General features: G+C 34.2%; 1 protein-coding gene across 1 annotated transcript in view; it reads right to left on the bottom strand.

Moving 5' to 3' along the window:
• Nucleotides 1-13,226, bottom strand: part of LOC150106738 (synaptogenesis protein syg-2-like) — a 393,852-nt gene that overhangs the window by 256,793 nt on the left and 123,833 nt on the right. The window lies entirely within an intron of this gene.

Raw genomic sequence — 13,226 nt, 5'->3', positions numbered from 1 at the left:
AAAGGTCACAATTCTAATAAGCATATAATTCTCTGTTAAAATAAATTTTTAAATTAATTTTTAAGGTTTTTCTCATACTTGGCTATAAAATATGGATGGATCCATAATATTCACCAATTTAATAAGTATACTTAATTTCTAAATCAAATTTAAATTTAGAAAATAATTTCAGTAGTTTAGTTTCGTGATGACATAATTGCTGCAACTAATAATCGAAGATGTATTATAATTTGAAAAAACAAAGGATATCGAGTTCTATTTTGTTAATAATTGTCTATTGTTTGAATACTATTTGATTCCAGCCAATCAGAGAAAGCGATATTACCGATGTAGATGAAAGTTTTTTTGCTTAAAAAGACATCACGATAATAATAATAATAAAAAAATACACACACACCGAAGTATACTCGGCCAAACAATTATATACAGAAATGAATTTATTATACAGGCATGCGATAACTGCCAATTTTTCCCCGCCCTAACCTCTCTACTGTGGCATGACAGCGGATATGCAGAAAAGGGAAGCGTACGTCATTAAATGTTGACCTTTAACCTTTAAGAGAGGGGGACTGCCCGAGTGTTAGACGAATTCGTATTTAATGATGATTAATATTAATAGAATATCCTATGGCGAGCTTTATTGTAGAGGACGTCGCCTATAATGAGAGGCACAGGAAAAGTCTCGAAACATTAGGGATAGAAGGAACCATGAATCTGCGTTAAGATGTCTTGCGTAGCACGCTAACTGGTTTCTAAGATACTGTATAGCTCAGATTATTCTTGAATGAGGATTTGGTGCTGTTGCTCATTATCTTGGTTCGTGCATGTTTAAAAGGAAATCGTATTTTAACTGAAGCCGAATTTCGTGTGAGTGTGAAGTAGAAAAGTACTACGAAATAGAATTCTTATGAAGTTGTTGTTTGGTTTTGATTCTTTCATTCTATTACGTTGTGGTTTTTATATTTCAGGTCAAATTAGACGTTTACATTTTCTACCATATACGCTTATCAAGACAAATGACGTGTTCAAAACGAACAAAGATAAACTCATAAAATAGAATTCTTAATAACATGAACGAAAAAAAAAAAAAAGAAAGAAACAAATCAGTGCGAAAGACAGAGATGAATGCGGTCTAAAATAATGATGTATAAAGATATTTGAGAAACTGCATACGTTCTATTATAGTCTGATTGTAGATCTGATAGAAAAAAGAGGACGAATAAGATAAAAAGTACAAACCAGGGTGGATGCAGAAAAAAAGTAGAATGAAAAGAGAAAGAAGGAAACAATAGTGTAATAATAAATAAAAATCAGCACATGGAAAAGAAGATAAAAGGACACGCACCCACTCTTTAGAGAGAGAGAGAGAGAGAGAGAGAGAGAGAGAGAGAGAAGTTAGGGTCTTTTTCCTGTTCAACAAATTGACATTTAAAGAATGGTAACGCCGACTAACATTTTATTTCTTTAACATTTGATTAACATTAAAATATTCGACACAAGATCTGTAAATATGCTTACATGTGCAGGTATTATAGGTAAGACAAAAGCAGATCCCTTTTACTCTGTAGTCATTATGAATAAATATCCACAGGAAAAAATAAATGAAGAATTGCATCAGGAGTACTAAATCTTCCACAGGAACATCAGAAAAAAACTCGACAAAATTTGTTAACAGATTTCAACAAAAATAGTGAACGATTGCGCAGATTTCTTGGGTTTTTATTGGGGATTGTCGTATTTTCTATCACATGGAAGATTAATCTTTTTTCCCCCCCTTTAATTTATTTCTGCCGTCTTTCTTTACTTGTGTGGCAGCTACCAACGTAGTGAAACACTAACCCTGAGAAGTCATTTAGCAATACGCATAAAATCTATTCCATCGAAAACAATAAATAAAAATTCGCACTTCAAAAAAACAAGATGTTGGTAAACTAAACTGGGACACAAATGTTTTACGACATTACATTTTATGCACATTACGGTCAACTCATTGGACATTTGCCCAAAAGGCGAAGATGATCTACTGATATGTTTTTATTTTACAGGCCTTCCAATGAATATCTGCCAAGAAAATTGGCAAAATTAGTAACCCCGCAGTTCTAAGCTATCTCCAAAGGAAATAAACAAATACGCAGAAAAGTTTGATCAACTATGAAGATATAACCAGAGAAAAATTTCTGTACTTAATGTTTTACAGGTCTGGTTGACTACCTAAGCATCAATTAAATGCAGACATGGATGTGTCTTTAGATAGTAAAAGAATGTCATCGCCTGGTTTGAAGACAACTTCTACTTATTGGAGACTCAAATGGCCTTAAAACGTTGCATGTTTGATCTCTAGAGCAGTTTTTGATTATTCACTTCGCAGATCACTTACTGTAAATAAGTGATCCTACTTACAGTAAGTTTTTACTAAATTAGCGCTTAACCTTTTTTTTTTCTGTTGTTAATTTACCTTTTTATATTTCTTACTTTTTTACACAATTCCAATTCGGGCTTCCAGTATGTAGAGGGAGTGGTGGTCTCTTACCGAGCGATGTGACGAAATTCATCTCCCACCTGAAGACATTTACAAGCGCCCATGTGGAATTTGAATCTGTAGTCTGTTAGTAGGAGCGCTGGTATGCAATCTACCCGGTCAACCAGGCCAGCGAATTCCTCTTCAGAGGCGTTCTAAGTCTAATTCGGAATATAGTGTTCGAAAGCTATACGTCAATTTGTTTGCCATGAAAAAAAAAAAATAAAATAACATGTTCTTCATTAAGTAATATCGTCTCTGCTATGGAAACTTTTTTTATGCACTTGGAAATTTTAACTTTAACGCCTTAATAGGATTAAGGCGTTAAAGTGGCGTTGCAAAAACTGCAATAAATGTCAAAGAGAACAGGTTTGCAAAACAGCAAGTAGATATGGCTAAGTTTCTTTGGGTAGTTGGAATTTCAGTCGAAGAAACTAAGGCTGATATTTTGACATCGTTTTGTTTTGTTTTTCGGCGGTTCTTTTTTCTTTTGAAAGAGGAAAATAACCGCCGCCTCCTCCTTACACTGGTTATTTCACGAACCATAACACTTATTTTATAAATGTTTCAAACAGCTCTCTCTCTCTCTCTAGTAATGTATTATGCATAAAATTCCTAACAGATGCCCAAGCAGTTTTCAAAGAGATATCACAGTTCAGGAATAGTTATCCGTTCCTTAGGACGATAGACCCCCCCCCCCGATTAGGGGTCACAACGAATTACTGTAGCCGGCACGTCACTCCTCTGCTACATCCTGTATTTTTATTTTTTATTTTTATTTTGGATATAGATCTGTGTGTTCACGGGACCAGTCTGTCTGTTCTGAGGGGCGAAAAACTCGAGTTTCCGGGATAAAAAACAAACAAAAAACCTCCGTATGAGATCGACTAACTCACTATTTGATTGAAAACACCTGATAAAGGTAACTGGATGAAATCCATCTTATTAATGATTTTTTTTAATAATAGATAATAAGGTCATATAAAAAATTGAGCGAATAAGAGAGTTTGATAACGTGCAAAAGGAATTCTTTCCCAGAATTGAAAGCATATATGAACAGCCTTTATCCAATGGGCTATAGAAGGGGAGAATTTAGCTAGCTTTAAGGAGGAAAAAATAATTGTTTGTGGATAGAAAATAAGTTAATTAATAAAGTATCCGTAATAAGCAAGGTTTGAAGTGCAACAGAATCAATGTAAGTTAAAGGGACTTTATTTTATTTTATATTATTTTATAATTATTTTATTATATTAGTAAAACTGTTCATTTACTAATTGACGTTTGTGCAGAAACTCTTCAGATTGATATAATTGTGTCAACAATAAGAAAGCAGAAGGTTCGCCTTTTGTCTGCTTGATAGTAAGCCTTATTTGCAGCAGCAACGCACCTTTCCCATCGTTTCTATCTCTACTGGAAATATTAATCACACTCCATTTTAAAAATGTCCAATAAACGTATCTTCATCGAATTTCATTTAATACTACATCGGTGACTTTTCGAAATTTTTCAACAGTGTCTTCTTCAGCCTTGGAAAAGAATTAAAAAAAAGATCATACGGAGCTAAATCTGGCTAACATGGAGGCTATTGTATTTGTGATGCTCTGTTTTTAGTTCAACTTAGCGCGAACTTTATGTGATCCGTTTCATGTTCGTTCGGTTCTAGAAATAAGTTGCACGCACTTATGGAAATTCCACTTTTTTTTTTTTTGTTATAATGTAACCCCTACTCACGAAAGATTGTAAGCTTGTCTCTTTTGATTGAAAGATTGTCTGTTTTCATTAAAATAGTGATCTAAGCTCTAAACGAGCTTAGTTCACTTTCGTTAGAGGTTCTTCTTTCTTTTTAAAATGATTACTTGACTGAATACAACATATCGATGCCATAATGTGATTGCAATCTGTGTTCTAGCTTGTTTAAATCTACACAGAAACGTTTTTCACTGTCCAAGTAAGGCATGTAACTGACACCGAAATACAAATTCTTTCGTATATTTCCTTGATTAGATTTCACAACTACCTGATACTCTTTATTAGCTCTGCAATTGACAAGCTCGTACTTCTAAAATTAATTTAATAATTCATGTAGGATGTTTACTGCCATTGAAGATGTCATTATTTTTGTTTTTATATGTATATAATATTACATTTTTAAATATTATAAAATATTGAAAGTGAAGTGAATAGAGACGAATAAAAAGGAGAACAGAAGTAAATAAACTAAAACATAAATACAGAAGGATAAGCTATGCGCGTGAACACATACAAGTGCATAGAGAAAACAGGAAATTCCTTATTACACGTTAGTTGTGTCTGGCTAAGAAATCCCTTTGACATTAGTTCCGTGTAGGGGAGACTAAAAGCAGGGGGGGATTTAAGGTTGGTGTAACTTCTGAGATATATCTTTTAAGAGTATATTTTAGATTTAATATCCTTTCGGAAGCTCCAAGCTCCAGCCATGACTAGAGGATAAAGGAGAGAGAGAGAGAGCTTATTGATGTTCTTTTTGAATATATGGAAAGTAATATGATTGAGTAATACCATTGAGGCTGCCTTGGAGCACTGCGTTTTTACGATATGGTAGTTATGCTATTAGTAAATAAGGTTGTTCAGATTGTTCTCGAGAATAGCGGGGTACAGAAGAACGAGGATGCGCTGGTTCTTCCAATTTTTAATCCGTGAATGGATGTCAATTATTTGCTGCATCTTTTAACAGATTTAGAAGAGTGGAGGAATCCTTGATGTTCATTTTGATTAACTGTGGCATCATTGAAATTTTTGTAGACAACATAGCAGTAGAAACTAAATTTCTTCGTGTGAAAGACATTGGTTTTTCTTTTCTGTAATGAAATAAGGATCTTAGGAAACTGTTAGGGGTACCACCCCTAGATGTGTGTTCAGTATTCGATGATTGCTTTGGGATTTGTATAGAGTTAATAGTTCAAAAGATAAACGAACTCCTGAAGCAGAAAAAAAAATTTCTTAGATGCTGAGGAGGCGATATTTGTAATATATTTATCTCAAGAAAGATTAGAGTCATTCCAAGAAGAGTAATCGCGTATTATCCCGAGATTTGGGTACTTTACGAATGAAATGTTGAAATCAACAAGCTTATCAGAACCCTGCTGAACAACGGCGCCGTGTGCACAGTCATCAGCAAAACTGTGGATTTTTTTTTGCAGTGAAGTGGAGAAGGTAGTTGATATATAGAAGGAACAGCATTAGTTTCAAAGTTTCAGGATAATTGCTGACGTCAGAGGAACAAACTGTTAGATAGGAACTTACTTAATAGACGTTTGTGTCAAACCCGACAAAATGTGAAGTTTAGATATATCTGAACTTTTCATTGGCATTTGTTCAAACGTGAAGTAAGAAGACGCCATATTTAGAGGTTTCTAGAGTAGATTCAAAAGTTGACTTTTAATGGATTTATCTTTAAAAAGATTTACAGTAAGAGAGCAATAGGATGGTAATGTAATGGGAATTTTGTTCGACGTTTTCCTGAAGAAGGAATAGGCCGAATCTGGGTTAATTTTTAAGCTGTAGGTTAAATACCAATGGAAAGACGATGATAATAAGGCGACACCAAACACGAGTCCATTCGGAAACACAAAACTTCAGAAGAGCCTGTGACATATAATGAGTTCCAGTAGACGATTTGGTATCCAATTAAGGACAAAATTCTTCTGATCTGTTTGGGATGAAAAACAGAAGAGGGTACTCCGTGTGCCCGTTTAGAACGGTAGGAAGATATTTACCAAGTTGATCAATGCTAGAATTGGAGGAAAGGTAATAAGCAAGACGATTTTTTTCCTGGGGTAAAGAACACAATAAAGCTACCAGAGTTCAAAGCATGGCATTCATTTGGGATTGATGCAGGTTTCCTGCATTTATTTTTTTCTCAAAATTAGTTATGGACGTGTTCATGATTTTCTTGCTGTTATATGCTTGATTCTTCTCTGAGACAGCCTTAACATCCTTATTGAGGAACCAAGGAATAACGAACGAGAATTTAAAGTGGATCGTCCCACTTATGATTTGTATAATTTGTGAGATCGTTAATGATGGCAGACTCAGCATATTCTGAGGTTGGAAAAAGAAAAGCCATTTTTAAATGGAAATTCTACCCTCAAATTATTGTAAGCCTATTATAGATTGGTACCATGGGTAAGTTAAGAGTTTCAGAAATCCTGCTTTAGAGACCAAACTTCTTAAGCTATTTGAAATTGCATGTGTGAGTGAACATATGCACAATGAGTGAAAGCATGCTTAATTCGGTTAACTTAGATGGAATTATGACTAGACAATTAAAGCTATGAGACGGGGATTTGTGATTGTGTTCTCTAGCCGTTTTGTCTTTACGTGACGGAAACCTCTGCTACGTCAGTACGAGACCTGAGTCGAATTATAGAGACTCGAACGCAGGTCTTTGCAATCGAAGGACATCGCAACCTCCTCGTAATTATACTACAATGGCCTCTGTAACTGGGGAAAGTACGACGAATAGTGATTCTAAACTCAGGAAACTCAGACATGTAGTTCTGCAGATAAGAATTGGAAATAAGCATCATGCTCGAAACTGAGATCACGTATATATCTATGAAGTAAATCCGAAAGGCTTTGAAAGGTTTGCATTTTTCCATTTTTCTTTGCCTGACTTTTATTGCTTGAGTTGAGATCAAATTACGAAAAAGAGATATGAAAGATATAGTAATAGTTTTTTTGTGAGCCATACACACGGACAATTTGTCCCCATCAGACCTTGCAGAGATCCCTCCCACATCCCACGAATTTCCTTCCAGGAAACCTGACAGAATCCAGGCAACAAGATTATTGGTTAGCTGAGCTGTAAGTTTCCTAGAGCATTACCATTAAGTTGAGTCCAGTCTACTATTCCGAAGATCTTGGAAACCTTTGAAACTTTTCGTGGACACTTGCTTTAAAGAGGTGTCCACAAAAAGTAAGAAATTGTTCTTTCTCTTCGTAATATGTGACATAACTCTGAAAAAGTAACTCATGGGCATCTTCGAAGGTTCGAATCCCGTCTAGTATGTGAAGAGCCTTTTTATAAGGTCGGTCTGAAGTGGAGGTGGAGGATTTTCATTCCTCCAAACAGATCAGACGCACACACACACACACACACACACATACACACACACTAATAAACACAATATATAATATGTATTGATGAAAACATTATGTACTCAACATTAGATAAAATAAAAGCTAAAAGCAAGTTGATTTTGTTCATTTATTTATTTATTTATTGTAGAGTAATGAATGTTTTAACAATTAGCAGACCTCACCGCGAAAATATATAAAATAAACTATATTATATTATTAAAAGTGGCTTCGAATTAGTTTAATCTACTGCGTAGTTTAATAAAGTGATTTTTGGGCATTGTTCATATAATTCTAAAATTCATTCAATTTTACTCGGCGCAGTAAAATTTATTAAAATAACTTCCACTCGAAACGGCACTCAGTTATATATATTGATATGTGCTTTTTATTGGTATCGACGCTGAATCTTTGAAAATTAAAACATCTGGTTATGAGTCTAGTTTTTTTTTTTTTTAATTAGTTGAAGTACGATTTCGAGTTTTTCATAATTTATCAGGAGTACGATAGCTGTTTTCAGAATATGAAACCGTTAGTTCAGGCTTTAAAGAAAACTTGATACTGTATTAGTGTAACAGTACGCGGTAGCGATAGTAACTTAGGGGAAATGCAACCATTCTGCTGTGCTCAGGATGGTTAGTGCAATTATGGGTAAACCCTCTCGTTCGTTTTCCCTTTCTGCTTCATGCCTTTTTCCATATATGGGTAATTCAATAGACGCTGTTTTTTTTTTTTTTTTCATTCCCAGTCCTTCATTCAGTATGCAAAAACGTCAGCCCCAGCTACTCCAACTATCGTTCTCTCTTTCTTTCTCCTTTTTTATATTGTAGTAAATATAACACTGAGAAGAAAGAGCACACCCACCGCTGAAAACCTTGGTTTTATTTCTGCAAAACACCCGAACCAGTCTGAGAACATACCACCACTGCAGCATAACCACATTCTTTCTTACATGAATTCAACTCACTTCAAAATGCCTCTTGATGATTGACAGAAGCTGCACAACTCCTAAATTTGCTTGTTTTTTTTTTTTTTAAAAAAAAAACAGGTATCACGTGAATCGTTAAAGTGAAATTAACACACACGTAAAAACACCTTGAATAGCGATGTAAGTAAAGAGTACTAAATCTAATCTGTTCTTTAAATATTTATAGAAAGAATAAGAGAGAGAGAGAGAAGGAAGAAATGAAGATATAAATATTTTACTGTAGTTACAAAGAAACAACTACATTTTTTCCATCTTTCTGTATGCACGTTTTCTAAAATTGTCCCGTTCAAAAACTCCAGTCCATCCAAGGAAAGAAGAAAACATCACAAGACATCTCAGATGGAGAACAGGGACAGAAAGAAAGAAAAAAAAAAGAAACAGAATGAAATTTTCTAGTCTCACTGGAACGCATTGTTAGACAACAGCTTTTGACCGAAGAAACAAAATCTCCCTTCTGCTTTTCTTTCGTAACAAGGCTTGGATTTTGAGAGAAAAGTAAAAGGCTGTTTTTCCTTGTTTCTTTATAGTCGTGTAATCTGCTTGGACCTTAGCCAAATCACTTCGGAGAGAGATAAACGACTTCGGCATTAAGATTAAATCACAAAAATATAAATCTTAGTTCTTCAGCTGATTGATGAAGGAAACACTATGGTTGTTTGCGGAAATAAAGAGAGATAGATAAGAGAGAGAGAGAGAGAGAGAGAGAGAGAGAGAGAGAGAGAGAGAGAGAGGAAGGAACGAGAAATAGAAGTGTATAAAAGTACAGTCGAGATAGAATGAAAGGTAGACAATAGTAATAAGACTAAAAACCAAAGATAAAAGAAATACGGAATATTTCACTATTAGAAGCCCTATGAAACGCAATTTTCAATATTGTGTAACCTCCCTCATTGCATTTCTGTTGGCGAATGTCATTCCCTATGCTTGCTACAAGTATCGTGCTATGATACTGTTTTCTATCATAGATTGCAGCATAAATTGGACCGAATGAGCAAGAGCATTGTAATGGTAGAGGTTGGTCTAACAAAGCTAAATTATTTTAGTTCTTGATTATTCATTTCAATAGGGTGAAGAATTGTTTAAAACGGTTTTTTTTTTTTTTCTGTCAGTAAATGCCCATTCATATTTAACAAAAGTAATTTTGGGTGTATCATTGGTCATATGACATTTTCATTAATTCATGCTTTGTTGTAACCTTTTTCCGATTTCTACATAAAACTTAATACCCACTTTGCTTCTGCTTTCTAAACATGAAAATATTTCATACCGTACAATACACTGACTTTTAATGCACCAAGTAACGGTGCATTAAAAGTGAACCAAGTAACGTAATGGGACGTGGCCTTGTTTATACAAATTATAACTTGTACAGATGCTCACTGGAATGCAACCAATATTATGGTTTACTCGAGAAACAAAGACTCGATATGTTTTGATCGTGGTGTGTATATATATGGATAGAAGGACTAAAAATAAATAGTTTCTTTTTATTACGACGCAAAAAATCAGAGAGAAAAGAAAGAAAGAAAGAGAGAGATATGGAAAGAGAGAATGTTTCTAATGGTCGAAGAAAGTTTTGTGGGAGAACGTAAAAATAAAGTCGTCTTTTATAGAAACACATTATCTGGAATGATTGGACTGAAATCATACCAACATAATTATAGCGAGACTGCCAGTAATACAAACTTCGAGAACAAAGTAAAGAAAACTTGTTCTTTTATGTAATTAAATGGTGCGCTTAACATATATTTGATGAAAGCGATTCAGTGACCGAACACCCCCTCTCTCCTCCCCTAAGTTTTCAAGAACATCTCTCTCTTTCTCTTGGCAAAGAAGAGTAAGGATGCAATGCAGTGAAACATAGTTGGCATTCAGCCAAATTGCATCTTCTTTTAACTTTAAATTTCAGAGAGAGAGAGAGAGAGAGAGAGAGAGAGAGAGAGAGAGACAGAGAGAGTCCCTAAAATCAAAATTACCTTCTCTTCTGTTCGTGGTGAAAAACTCAATGTTTTATTCATAAAACTAATAACAGCATAAGTTCCCTTTATGATACCAAAATCTGTAAAAACCGATAAATATTAGTTAACTACCTCCCAATAAAACAGGTGTAGGCGATATGAGCTTCTTCCACACGTGAACACAGTGCCAGAGGCATTCGCCAACCTTATCAAAACACAGGAGTCTGCCTAGTAACGGATGAGATAGATTTATAACAGCGTCCCTGTACCTTGCAAAGATCAAATGAGGGCCATAGTTTTAAAATAATTGCCGAATTTCCTAGATAAGACTTGTGGGAGGAAATATGCTAAGGGAATTTTTCACTCGATTGGTATTTTTTTATTCTACCCACAAGATGAAGGTGTTTATAATGGGATGCTAAATGTTTGCCAGGGATCCAAGTGAGGGTTTCAATAACTTCGAATTGCTTACTCTGTAATGAGTTGTCTCAAATGCCTGAAGTTATCGGTTACTGATGTGGAGCCAACTTTTTTTTATCTTCCCAATGATATGATTTTATCATGTGATTAATTAAAAGCATATTTCTATGAAACAATTGTTCTAATAATTTTCTATTAGTTTTTATAACATTTTAGAGCCATATGAATCAATGCTACGACAGACATGTTTCACCAAGAGATGAATGCAATCACCTCTAATTGTTAGTTAGAGGTGATTGCATTCATATTCAATACATCTTCCAATAATAATGACATATATTTTCGGATATTCGTACCAACACATGGTGTTCATACGAATTTTAACTTAACTTCAAATTTAAGAAAATATATAAATATATTTGGATTGAACTCAATACGACTAATCAAAACTGTTTCTATATATTTTCGTACTGCTATGAAATTTTTGGATAGAAATTGTATTTTTATTTTCAAATATTTTCTAGAATCACTTCTAAAAAATAAGATCCAAAACTGTATACAGCAACGGATGATTAATCGACACACGAAAGAGCATGCGCAAATACATCAAATTGAAAGTTACTGCGCACTCTCTTTTATCGACAGCATTACATTCAAAATATTCATCTCCGATTTTTAATTGGTATCACATCATACCAAAACAATAATTAATAAACAACCTATTAACTTATTAACTGGCTTATATTTCGCTGGATTTACAACTTCAGAGCACGAGCTACTTGATAATGAATATAAAAAACAATTCAAGTTGTAACTGACAAAATACTCAAGGTCCTAATTTGGCGCCCTCTGATGTTGCATTTTTGAAACTATTTTGGCTGAAACTGATCTTTAAGATGACTGTCTCCCAAATTTTGGCAAATTAATGAAGTTATGCTTGGTGAGATTAGGAGAATGTTTCATAGACATTACGAACTCTAAAAACGGTCTTTCCGACTTCGAACAACTTCCATCTAATTCTAATGGAAGAGAAGTATGTACAAAGCATGGTCTGCCACAGCCTGACTTGCTATAAGATTGTAGTAAATGTATTTCTTGTGTTCTTCTATTCGGATATTAACAGATCTTCCTGTCTATCCATAGTACACTCGGATCAGGATTGAAAATAATATTTTCAATCCTGATTTATCTAGTTTCAAAATAATTCTATAATAATAATAATTAATAATAATAATAATAATAATAATAATAATAATAATAATTTTTGTCCTGAAGTAAGTTATTAAATATTTCTTAATGACTTTTTTAATAATAACAGTTTTGTTTTTATTTATTATTATTTTTCCTCTTTAGAAGCACACTTAAAAATGAAAGTACTACAAAACAAGAGGAAGCTTCATTCGATTGATGTACGTACTTGAGTTTTTTTGTTTTATCCCAAATACCTAACATCAGAGAAAACAAGAGTAAACACAGAGCTGGGAAATAGAATCCTGCTCAGGCTTGATTGATCGATTGTACTCTGTTGCTCCGTTACCATGATAGGCTAGTGAAAAGGTTTTCCGAGAATGATAACACAGGTTTACGTCTTTATACGTAGTCAGTCTCTATAGTAGAGCCAACAACGGATGGTACACTTGCAGATGGTTGCCGTCTTCTTTGTGAAGAATTAATAACAATAAACAGTAATGTCCTCAATACAAAAAAAAAGCTTTTTTTTTGACGCAACCATTAGAGTCATTTAAATAATTCATCATGGTGTTGTTTCTTTTTGGAAAAATAAACATTTGTTCGCAAGAACTTTTTCATTTGTGAAGAAAAAGAAATGGAGACAATGTGGACATAATTTCAAAATTAAAAACCTAAGGGAATTTCTTTCTATGTAATTAATATGCTTTTCAGAGCATTTTTGACTACAACCATGCTTTTTAATTAAGAGAAATGAAGTTACTGATGCTTCACAAGATTCAGATCAAAAACTGCTATGTCAAGACAAGTAAAACAGAGGTTACGTAGTTTTCATGCATTTCGTTTTCTTTTCTTCATTTATTTATTCATGTGGAGGTTCCTTCCTTTTCTCCCCCGTCCCTATTGGGGGCGAGTCGAGCCCCCTCATGGGGAGGTTAAGTATTTATGGCTGTAGATCTGTGTGTGTTCACGAAGCCGGTTTGCCTGCTTGTTGGTTGAAAACCCCCAGATAAACTGGGGTTTTTCATCCCTGCTG

Source organism: Typopeltis vanoorti, chromosome 5, assembly GCF_054136105.1.
Source record: "Typopeltis vanoorti isolate ZY-2024b chromosome 5, IOZ_Tvanoo_1.0, whole genome shotgun sequence".
Lineage (NCBI taxonomy): Eukaryota > Metazoa > Arthropoda > Arachnida > Uropygi > Thelyphonidae > Typopeltis > Typopeltis vanoorti.
Note: the sequence above shows the minus strand (reverse complement) of the source record. Positions and strands in the feature narration are given on the sequence as shown.